This window comes from Miscanthus floridulus, chromosome 5, assembly GCF_019320115.1.
Source record: "Miscanthus floridulus cultivar M001 chromosome 5, ASM1932011v1, whole genome shotgun sequence".
Taxonomy (NCBI): Eukaryota; Viridiplantae; Streptophyta; class Magnoliopsida; order Poales; family Poaceae; genus Miscanthus; species Miscanthus floridulus.
The window spans coordinates 107,234,732-107,247,680 of record NC_089584.1 but is presented as its reverse complement, the minus strand read 5'-3'; positions in this window follow the sequence as shown (position 1 = coordinate 107,247,680).

The following is a 12,949-nucleotide window of genomic DNA, read 5'->3' as shown; positions in this document are numbered from 1 at the left end:
TCCATTTAGCAAAAGCCTTACTCTAGATCAAGCTGTCACTAACAAGCTCGCGAAGCTGCTCTTCAGTGGTTGTCGAAGTCGGACAAGACTTCTGGGTGGCCCTCATGGCAACAAACTCCTGATTCTCGATCACAGAGAGTGATGACTCCTCATCCATGAAAGAAGACTGGGACTTACTTGCGGCTTTCTTCTTACCCATGCACTAACGGAGGCAAAAAGCAATTAGGGGAAAAGAAAGCCTAGACAGCGGTGCTAAAGACGGCGACGGCAATGGCGATGGTGGATGACTAAGAGCTAGGGTTTGAAGACAAGAGAAAGGCAGTAAAGAAGAAGAAGATGAAGGGTCTTAAATAGATTTTACAGCGTTAAAAACGGCCCACCAGGCCCATTAAAGCACCATGTGAGAACGCAACGGTCTATTTACTGACACAGCTAAAATGATGGAGGGCACAAATCCACACAACGGTACAATTCAACGGGCAGATTTTAGACTTATCCATCCAGCACTACTGTGGAGTTATCAAATAACTACAAGAACAACCCATCAACAAAGAAGAAAAGAAGGGCAACTTCACAAGGAACATAAGAACTCGGTTCTTACAGAAAGAACTCAAGAATATCATGAACAACTAGAACTACAGTAGAAAAGTAAATGACAACTCAGAAGACAAGATTCTTTCCATTACAAGCGACTTCAAAAATAGAAGATTACAAATCTTACAAGACCCAATGTACTCAGTACCACGAAAAGCAAAGTAGCAAAGAAGAACACGGACACAGCTGGGCTCTAGAATGACTATGTGTCCCAAATTGCTACTCGGAAGGACAAACCGCCATCGGCTACACTATTTTCTTCAAAGGACGGACGTAGTGCATCCAAGGCGGAAATCAGCAGCACGGCAGGATAACATGGAGCAGAGAAGGCCAGCAGGCATCTGTCTACCAAGACCGATGTGATGCTGGATATGGTGTTGATCTGTACCAGACAGTCTTAAGATAGGCGACGAGGATCAACCTAGAACTGCCAGATGAAGGAACAAAGTCCACATCATAAGACTTCCTCCAACTACTGCCACGTACATCCTGGTACATTGCTGCCGTGGGATTAGTCTACCTCTAATCCCTATCACAAGACTTCCTCCAACTACGACAAAACACACAGGAACTACGAAACACGCCTGGGGGCTGCTCTACTTCACAAACTACCATGTTAGTGATCACAAAGATTTCAACAGAATGTTCAATGGATGAAAGCAAGCACTCCAAGAGGGTATTTATAGATCAAAGGAGCGGTGCACATGGACTAGGAGTACCAACAAAATAAGCCTAACAAAGGACATAGTAAAAAGACAGGACTCAATAATAGAAGACTCAGGCGAGAGGGAATAGTACTCGAAAACGGGCATATTCGGAAGAATATACCGGCACAGTACAACCCGTGAACAAAAGGCATTTACACTCAACCACCACCATACAACTACATCTGATAACAACAGACTACCAGAGAATATGTCAAAACCTTGCTTCCGAGTTCTTCCTGAACAAAACAACCCGGATATATGCTCGGGGGCTGCAAAAGGAGAGGTATACAGTTCTATCAAACAACTTAGATTCAAGACCCTCCAACTTTTTGTTCCAAATAGCAAGAGGCTCGGGGGCTACACTCAGTGAGTGCATTTTTTTCTCCAAAAAGCGCACACCACTCAGAATGCTTCTTCAAGACAGACGGCGTTAGGGCCACAAGACAAAAAGAACCCGAACACAGCTAAATCAGAGCCCTTTTTCAACAAAGAAGTCGGAGAGCCTTTCGACGAAGAATCAGGAAGGTTACAAGAAAAGACCCTCAAGCTCCTTGTGCCAAACAGCAAGAGGCTCGGGGGCTACATCCATATGGGAGTACTTTTTTCAAAAAGGTACACACCACGCAAAGATCTCATGAAGCGCTACACGGTTTCAATCAAGAAAGCACTCGGACGACGCTTGTTCCTGCTCAACAAGACTTGAAGGAACAAGACAAGGCTTCTAGAACTCAACCATGAAGTGCTCGAGGGCTTGTCAGTGCGGGACCCACGGGATACCCCGCAAGGAAGGAAGAAGACCTAGTCTAACTAGGACTCTTCCCCTGTAATCTTAGTAGCAATGTTACTCCGTAATCCTACTAGGAATTCTCATTGTAAACCGACTAGGACTCTGACTTTCTGACTATATAAAGGAGGGCAGGGCTCCTTAGATAGCGAGTTCAACAGAACAATTGTACGACACAACACTTCATATTCAATTCAACACAAAAGCTAACACCGACTAGACGTAGGGTTATTACTCGATCTGTGATCGAGGGCCTAAACCAGGATAAATCGACTGTCGTTTGCGTTAACCATCGAGTTCTGCATACGCCAAAACCCGAATATACTGCCCCGAATACCCCCGTGGCAGGCTATCAGTGATCAAACATCAACAGCCCCATGCTTTTACAATCACACAAAGCCTGTGTGAACAGCCCTGGGATTGCTCCGCTCCTTGGGGCATGAAGCAAAAGATCCTTGTTCTCCCGCTACAATGCTCTCCTCCCTCTCTCCGTACTCTGATCAAGAATCCAGGACAGAGGCCCGTTCGAGATGTACAATGCTTTCTTCTAACGAGAGATCTTCTAGCATTGTACTCCCATGCCCTCTCAAAAGTGGCAACTCAACAGTCCCTTTATAGCTTCACAGAAGCCCCAAAGAGGCTCGGGGGCTCCTGTTAGGTTCATAAACCCAGAATCCCCAATAGACCCATTTTCTTGTAATACTTGGCCTAGCAGATAGCGCGTGTCTGGATCGGCCCAGATACACAATGACTAGCCGAGGCCATGATCTGGTCCCCGACTGACACCTCCGGCCAGGAGACCTGGTCAGAGCCCCAACCAGAAGGCCTGACCGTGGTGGGACCACAGTCCGACTTCGACCCCGTTCCTTTAACCGGGGATATGTCAGACCTTTGCTCGCCTCTCTTTCCCGACCGACACGGTCGGGTCCAACTGGGAACGACTGACCAGGATGCCTGCTCGATGTGGGCTCGGACAGCGGGTGGAGCAGATAAGGTAAGGTGCTCAAGTCAATCGCAATACCGAGGACTGTACCCAGCCATGCCCTACGCACCTGCAGGACAGTGCCACTAGGCCATGTCAGATGGACACTATACAACCTTCCAGACGTGTCAGAACACAAACAGTATTATGGGCGCCGTCGTTTGCCGTCCCTAGCAAACACTGTGCAGCCTGCCAGGTCATGAACAGTAAGGTGGTCGAACACTGTGCAACCTATCAAATACAGCATGTCATGAACAATAAGGTGGGCGATGGCGTGCCATACCTGACGGTGTGGGCAACAAGACTGGGTAGCACACGTACACGTTCTCTCCCTTTCCGTCTTTGATTTGTAAGGCCACCCCTTTATCTATAAAAGGGGATGCGCTCTTTCCTAAAAGGACGACGACTAAATAGCTCGATAGCTCTAGAGCTCGATAGCTACACAGTCTATACGCTCTCAACAACTGATAAGCTCGGACACACAGAGCATATGCTGCAATACTTAGCGCACGTTTGAATATCCGTCACTCTTTTTCACTCGGTTCAAAGTCCGACCGGGCCTCTAACATTCCCTTTCTATTCCTTACTCGTTTGTAACCCCACAGCAAACTTCGAGCACCTGGGCTTAGGAATAAAGTCACCGATCGACTGAAACTGGATGTATGGCACGTTGCCTGAACCAATATAAATCATGTGTCATCGTGTACTAGGCCACATCCGATCACAGCGCACGGTAAAACTATAAATATTTACTTGTTGGCCATATTTCGCACCGACATAAATATTGCACATATTTTCTACAAACCTAGTCCAAGTTGAGAAAGTTTGATCAACACGATTCCCATAGCGACTCTATTTTTGAGACGAAGGGAGTATATGAGAACAATACATCATCTATATCTATATATATCTTATATTTTCAATCTCAACTAGCATTCTATCTCTTCATACAAAATGTCCACGTCAGCATCAACCAGCACGTCCCACTAGCCTATGCAATTATATCTTCATTCAAGCTATTAAGTCAGCAAATCACATCATCATTTGATAATATATATTTAGTTGTTCATATCAGAGTACTAAAAATCATCCACTAATATGTATTATAATATTTATTCATTCGTATAAGTAAATATAAGTAGTATACTGTAATTTAACGTGCGATTGCCGCGGCAAGGCACACAGGGCATTCTTGTAGTAACTCTGAAACCCATGCCCTCGTTCCTGTATCATCAAGAGGCTTTACCCTATTTTTTAGGGGGTGTTTAGTTCCACCAAAATTTAAACTTTGGCACTATGCAAAAAGAAGATTCCCCGTCACATCAAACTTGCGGTACATGTATGGAGTACTAAATGTTGACGAAATCAAAAATTAATTGCATAGTTTGGTGGTACTTTGCGAGACCAACGTTTTGAACATAATTAGTCAACGATTGAACAATTAGTATCAAATACAAACGAAATACTACAGTACGTTGTATGGCGCTACAGTGAATTTGGCAACACCGAATCGGGCCACCTAAACGAGGCCTTAGCATAAAAATAAACACAGCATACCGAGCTGATTGAATACTTTGTCCACATTTTATTTGCTAACCCCAACAGCATATGAACCACCGTATGCTACCATGCAGGGACGAGGAATACAAAGCTGCAGGTGCAAAGCATGTACCCGGAATTGAAAGGCAATAATTAACAGACAGCGAGCAGAACAAAGGAGAAAACAAAGTGGGCAGGGGCACGGCATGGCAGGGCGCGCAGCGGGCTGCCGCGTAGGCAGGCAGACCCCCCGGTGGCCGGCGCGCTAGACAAATGCACCGCCCGCCCAGCCCGGCCGGTGGAGCCCAAGTGGCGCCGACTCGGTTGACGGCTGCTGCGGCCATCGAGCGATCTGGTTGTGTGGGGCGCTGCGGTGCCCAGCGGCGCCCCCCTTGCCATTTTTGTCGAGCAAAGGGATGGAGGGCGGTGACGCGCGCCGGCGTGCGTCCATCGGCATCCGAGGGCGAGAGAGTGCCTGCCAGGACGGGGACGGCACGGCCTCGACCGCACCAAAAAACCGCGTCCCCGCGCGACAAGGTGCCGAGGAGACCGCTCGCTCACGGCTTGTTGGTTTGAGTGTGGCGTGTCGTAATTAATCCTAAATTTTTAGTTGGAATAGTATTTTTCTCTCACACGAACTAGCTAGCAGTATTTTTTCACGGACCAGCAACGATACAAACCAGCCAACCGAACAGACCGTCCCTATTTCTGGTTTCTCGGCGTGGCCCGCCAACCGCGGCGCGCGGTTGCTAGCCAGCTGAGCTGACCACCGCCGCCATGGCCGGGCTTGGAGCTGGAGGCAAATCCGCCAAAATGCGGTCAACTCCCCCGGCCATCCGAATCCGACCATCCATTTTCGTTGGTAAGGGAAGGTGAGGACGTCAGGCAGGTTGTTGCCTGCCTCTGCCGGTCCATTCCATGGGATTCTTTGCCCGCTCCACGTTCTCCCCCGCGTACGAGGCAATATCTTTTTTTTCCCTCGGATGCCATCAGCTCCAGTGGCTTGCTTGCGTAAGGCTGGAAACCATGGCTGTGTTAACGCTGTGTTTTCGCGAAATTTTGGAATTGGGATACTGTAGCACTTTCGTTTTTATTTGACAATTAGTGTTCAATCATGGACTAATTAGGCTCAAAACGTTCGTCTCGTAATTTTCAACTAAAATGTGTAATTAGTTTTTTTTCGTCTATATTTAATGCTTCATACACGTATCGTAAGATTCGATGTGATAGCTACTGTAGCACTTTTTAGAAAACTTTTTAGGAACTAAAACAGTGGACAAGTGTACGTAGCGGTACAGACAGTACTGCTGCTCTACTGCCACTATAGCATGCATGTCAAATTGTCAAATGTTTCTTTTCAACGTTTTTGCACTTCATGTTTTTGGTCAATTCCATTTAAAACGAAGGCATACTGCTAACAAATGTTCGGTTCTTTCTTTCGAAAACTTAAAGAAAAAGCTTGCTCCATTTTCTTTTTGAAACGAAGCTTGCTCCAACTTTATTGATGACCGCCTGTTTCGCAATGCCAAATACTTGGAGCATGACAGATGCGCGTGTGCCCATCCATACACCGTCCAATCCGTGTCCGTTCTCATGTTGCCAGTTCCCAACCGAACTGAGCCGGCGAATTTATCAGGCCGGCGAGCACCGACAGCAGCTGGCCCGTACGTGCCGATCGTGTGAACAATGTTATCCGCAAAGAAAGAACAAGGCGGAAGGTACCTCGGACGTACCGTACGCGAGACGTTTACGTGCGTAGGGCTTCTACTTCCAGTGCCTATGCACCGGCCACCAGGGGATAACGAACGAAAGCGACCTGTGTGCCGCCCGACGGAGAAGAGGCAGAGGTCAAGCAAGGGCCGAACAGGGTCCCGCCCGTGTCATGTGGGCCGCAGCGTGCATGCGCGGCTGTGGAAATTAACAACGCGAGTTCAGTCCAGGCCATATCGGCTTCGCATTAGACCGTCTCACACAGACTAGTTATTACGGCACCTAAACCTAAATATACGTCGTTCACGTTGGTTTGGGTGGAAAAAACACGGTCCAACAGAGTAGGCAAAGCAGAGACCCAATTTTGCGTCGGTGTGGAGTGGGAACGCAAATAAGCGTTCTTCTCTCTCCTCGACTCATATCTTTGTCGCACCCGCACAACTGTTTCACGGGAGGGGAAGGAAGAGGTAAGCGCGCGAGACCACAGGCTTGGTGGCGGGCGATGGATCTCGCTGCTTGGACGACGGCGCCGGGGACGAGAACCGGCGCTTGACGGGCTGCTACGGCGCGAGGTCGGCGACGGCGTTCTTCGGACCCAGGATGGCCCGCTTGACGACGGCGGTCTCGCTGGCGTCGGGAGCGGCGGAGGGGTTGGAGGAGGAGGGCATGAGGGGCGGTGTGGCGTCGGCGGCAGACGTGGTGGGCTTGCCGACGCAGGAGAGGGGCGGGAGGACCGGAGGACGGGACGGTGCGAGTCCAACCGCGCGCGAAACTAAATTTTAGGTGTAGATTATTTTTTTCTGTGCATGACCCAAACCAGAGAAAAAGTGTTTTGTTTAGGTTCTTGTCGGAGAGTCTTGGAAGACGAGGTTGATCGATCCGTCCACACCTCCCCTGTGTTCGCACGCGAGTAAACAGTTCGGCACTTTTTTCTGCCGCTCTGGACAGGGGCGGCGAGGCACGCTGATGCGATGATGCGGTGGAAGGCTGCAATGGGATCGATAGGAGGAGAGTGTTTGTGAGCGCTACTGCGCTAGTATTATTAGGTCATCTGTTTCACACCGCCACTCCAGGTCAGGCCATGGAAATCTGCTTAAACTAGTGACCGCATGTGCTGCACTCGTGATGTCGTGGGATTACTTTTACATGCAATGCGCGACCTTGAACTCGAGCTGCCAGCCTGGACGGACTCTCGAGGCACCTGTGGCGAAGTCGATCGTCCTCGACTCGCCTCCGCTCTGCGCCTTGCAGGCATATATTGCATCACCATGTTCGCTTAATCGTATCAGTCATGTTTATCAGTCATAACATAATATTTCTCTCTCACAACAAAATAGCATCAGCCAGCTTAAGCGAACAAGGCGCATGATGCTTGGTTGCGTGCGCACTGACCTGGTGGACGGAACATGTTTGTGTTTGAAATACATAAACTCACGAGCACAGGCAGCTGCCAGATGGCTACATCCAGCCGCCGACTTGTGCTTCATGGGAGTACAGACTACTGCATAGGGTCTGTTTAGGTACCACCAAAAATGCTAAATTTTTCAAGATTCCCCGTTATATCGAATCTTTAGACGCATGAATGAAGTATTAAATATAAATAAAAAAATAAAACTAATTACACAGTTTAGACAAAATTCACGAGACGAATCTTTTAAGCCTAATTAGACTATGATTGGACACTAATTGCCAAATAACAACGAAAACGCTACCGTGCTCATTTTGCCAAATTTTTCGGATCTAAACTGGACCATAGTACGAGTATACAGTATCCTCGATGATTGTAGCATTGTACGAAGTACGAGTAGCTTGACTGCAACTGAAACCAGCAGGTCTGCCATGTCAAGTACTGAAGTCAAACCAGGCAGCAATCAACCCTTCAGCGGCAGCGGCAAACTGGCGGAGCACAAGAGTGGTCCGGTAGAAGGCTGGCGGCCCACTAGGCTTTTCTGCGTGGTCCAGACTCCAGACAGAACGCACATGCGCCAGGCCCAACCTAAAGCCTTCAACTAGAGATTTTAGCCCAAGAAGAAACGAACTACACGATTGCTAACTACCGCGAGATCCCTTACAGCGTCTAAAGAGTTCTCTAAATATTTCCCGTAGAAACTCCATATTTTTCAACTTCTAAAAAGTTATTGAGAAGAAAAAAAAGACCATCTCTAATAATACCTAATATTTAATTAAAAAAAAATCAAATTTGGTCTCACCTAGATTTTTTTTGGCGATTCCTTTTTTTCCGCTAAAGTCATAGGTAGTTTCACGTAGGCCGCCGCCGTGGTGTTGTCTCGAACACCTACACGCCGCTGCCGTGGAGTTGAACCAAGACGAACATGCACCAGCTGCTCTTGTTGTCCCAGGCGGTGGCCACCTCAAGCTGCCCGGCAGCAGCTCCCATCCAGAGGTCATCGGCGCCAACTCCCAGTAGGCATCACCAGGTTGCCGGCAATCAAGTAGCAGCAGCAGGTAGCCATCGATGGGCAACCTCCTCCACACGCCGACGCTGTCGACCAACTCTGCTCCAGTAGACGGCGGCGGCGACCCTCTGCTTCGCCCAAATTTTTATTTTTTTTTTGCTCTTTTTTTTTGAAAGTTTTTCGCAAATATACGCTTAAAGGTATGCTTTTAAAATTTGGACCTTTACCTCGGCGTCATCGTTGGTGACGCCAAGCTTATACGTCTCGACGCCAAAGGGTTTGGCGCCTAGGTCTTAGGCTCACATAGACGTCGACGCAGATGTGGCGGTGACTTGGCAGCCACCTTACGCGCCGTAGATCTTGGCATCAAGCTTGACGCCGTAGATCTTGGCGCCAAGCTTGACGCCGTGGTTATTGACGTCGAGAACGGCACCAAGATCTATGATGCCGAGGTGGTGTTTTAACCCGGCACCCAATCTTCCTGCCCGAGCCTTCTTCCTCTTCTTTCTTCTCCCTCTTGGTTTTTTTCTCTCCCCACTTCGCCCTACCTCACGAATCGGCATATTAGACCTTGGAAACTTTGATTTGATCCGTAGATCTTCGAGAGCAAGGTATCATCGCTTCCTCCTAATTTTTTTTCACATCGATTCGGTATATATTAGTCGGATTTTTCAACTTGAATCGTCATTACTTAGGGTTTCATGTAATTTTAATATTTATATTATACAACCGTAGGATGTCAAGGCATGGAAAAGCTAGCAAAACAAGATAACCTCAGCGAACGTTGTTATGTTATGGGTTCATTGTTGTGGATCAAATGAGAAACCCTAGGTGTATGGTTTAATGTTAATTGCTTTTGGTTCTTAAAACGAAAATGGCTAAATTGTAGTTATGGCCGGATGACCGGAAATGCATTCGATCCATTACCTCTGCCTAGTGGTGTTCCAGTGCCCATGTGCTTTTGCGGCAATCCTTACAAGGTAGCCAAGTCCGATGAAGAGGACACGTATAGGCAGAGGTATTGGATGTGTTCCAATTTTGCGTTTGAGCCTACACTTCGTCAGCGCCGCATTAATAAGATGGTGAGGAATTGATGTTGTGTAATAATTATTTTGTATCATATGACATCTTGCATGATTTTTTTTGTTTTATAACATTTGCATTTGTTGCAGACCCCTCCACCGCTCTATGATTTTGAACAGTGGATCGACACTAAGATCAAGCCTGAAGACAAGGAATGGATGCAGAACTGTTGCGGTGGGAGGCAGAGGACAATGAGATGATGATGAAGAGACGCAGAGAGGAGGCTGCAAAAAAGGAGCACAAGAAAGAGGAGGAAAGGATGCATGTTGCTGCGTACAGGGAGGAGAGGGAGAAGAAGCTTGAGCGTGCACGTCGAGTGAAAGCAGTGATGGAGGAGAATCTCGATGCCCTAAGGAAGGGAAAGTGGCCTCATTGCACTTAGTAGTCTTCATTACTTGCTAGTTCTATGGTTTATTCATGAACAATGTTGTCTGCTGTTGGACTTTTTATTGTGTTGTCGTGTAATGCACTTTAAGTATGGGCATGCTTAGGTCATGTACTGTGTTATTTAGTTTATCGGTATGTACTTCTAGTATTATTGTGTTGTTTAATGTGTTATAGTATTAGACTTTTCATTATGTAGTTGTTTTCATTATTTATGGTCATAATATTCAGTTTAATATTGTGGACGTAGTGAAATGTGATCATGTGCTGCAAACAAAACCTAATGAAGTAGGGCATTATATAATTTAACACACACAACACATGAAATGACATGTGAGAACATGTACCGAACTAGGGTACAGAGGTCCTAAACTAAACCTAACATGCCTTAGGTAATTGAAGCGAACAACAAGCACACGAAATGGCATGTGAGAACATGTACCAAATAATTGGAGTAGGTACACGCATCCACCAAGTGACGCTGAGGGCGAAGTCCGACGACACACCTCGCAAAGCTGCCGGTAAAGAAAACCCAACACCGCAGAGCCCATGGTGGGGGAAACCCATTTGAGATGGGATCAACTAACACCCGACGCACAACCACGTCCAAACTTTAGAACTGGCACTTCATAACAGATCTCACATAGTTCTCCCACTGGTCTGCACACCCAATTGGAATCATCTTCCTTAGGATGTTGGGAGAAGAACCTAGGTGAAGTACACCCTCCACTGCGATGCCATCATCTCTATGGCAATGTAGCTCCTCCCAAGCCCTTGCAACCAACTCACTAAATGAAGGCTTCTTATTGAATAACGCAGGCACACTTTGCATCTCAACAAACTCAACATATCCATAGCGATCTCTTTCTACGGTGCCTCCATGATATATACTCATTAGGTTGTCCATCTAGTAGTTCAAACAAAAATTGAAATACAATTCATTTTATCCAAAGTAGTTGCTATATAGTACCTCTCTAATACATACTAATCAACTACAATCTAAGTAAATAGGTTAATAACTAAGTATATAGATATAATCTAGTAACTAAGTAGCTAAATTATACCTAAATAACTAAATATACAACTAGCTATCTAACTATATCTATGTACATATGTATCTATGTATGTATCTATCTACATATCTATCTCACTAAGTAAATCAACTACCTACATCATCACATTTACTAGTAAGTACTAAATAATCAAACTAGAGCTATAATTCAAGCTAACTAAGTACCTACATTGTATATTCACAAATTTTACATGTTCGACGAATGCAACAAACACAACAGACGACGTTGGAGTTGAAAAGCACTAGCCGAACTTGCCGGCCATGGCGGGTGTTGTGGCCTTGCAGCCGGACACCAGCCCTTCCCCTCGTCCCTTTCCAAGGGCCACTGCCCTCGGCGCTTCGAGGGCCAGTGGCAGCAATGGAACGACCGGCGGCAGGGATCGGGTGACCGGCGGGGAGCGGCCGGCTCATGGACGGGGAGCAGGCGGACGGGTCGCCGACAATGTGAGCAGCCTGTTGGGGTCACTGGACGATGGGGACAGGTAGGCCATGGCCCGCGCGGAGCGAGCGACAGACACGGCGGGGCGCGGCGGGGGACGGCGTGCGGTGAAAGCTCTAGTTTGGTTTTGGTGAATTGATGAAACCCTAAGTGCTAACCTAGTTTATCAAGTGATCATGACATAGGTAGCACACTTCAAGTAGAAGAAGCTAATGAAGATCATAACATGACAATGGTGATAGCATGGAGATGATCAAGGGCTTAAACTTGAAGAGAAGAAAGAGAAAAACAAAAAGCTCAAGGCAAAGGTATAACTTGTAGGAGCTATTTTGTTTTGGTGATCAAGACACTTAGAGAGTGTGATCACATTTAGGTTTGATAGCCGTACTATTAAGAGGGGTGAAACTCGTATCGAAATGCGGTTATCAAAGTGCCACTAGATGCTCTAACTCATTGCATATGCATTTAGGATCTAGTGGAGTGCTAACACCCTTGATAATATTTGTGAAAATATGCTAACACATGTGCACAAGGTGTTTGCAGGGTTGAGATGGGTTTGGGTCCCTCTCTCCCTCCCGCCGAGCTTGCGAGCCACCTACCACAATTCTAGTTTAGATAGTGTCAATTCACACAAGAGCAATGACACTACCCTATGTTAGTGTGCTCTCAAAGGCTAACTAAAGAGCCACACCAACCAAGCATGCAAGCTCTCACAACTAGCTACACTAAAGAGCTTGTCAACTAGTTTGCGGTAAAGTAAAGAGAGTGATCAAGAGGGTTATACCGCCGTGTAGATGAATGAACCAATCAATCACGAAGATGAATAACAATGATGACCAATCACCTCGGAATCAATGATGAACACAATGATTTTTTACCGAGGTTCACTTGCTTGCCGGCAAGCTAGTCCTCGTTGTGGCGATTCACTCACTTGGAGGTTCACGCGCTAATTGGCTTCACACACCAAACCCTCAATAGGGTGCCGCACAACCAACATAAGATGAGGATCACACAAGCCACAAGCAATCCACTAGAGTACCTTTTGGTGCTCCGCCGGGGAAAGGTCAAGAACCCCTCACAATCACCACGATCGGAGCCGGAGACAATCACCACCTCCGCTCGACGATCCTCGCTGCTCCAAGCCGTCTAGGTGGCGGCAACCACCAAGAGTAACAAGCAAAATTCGCAGTGAAACACGATCACTAAGTGCCTCTAGATGCAATCACTCAAGCAATGCA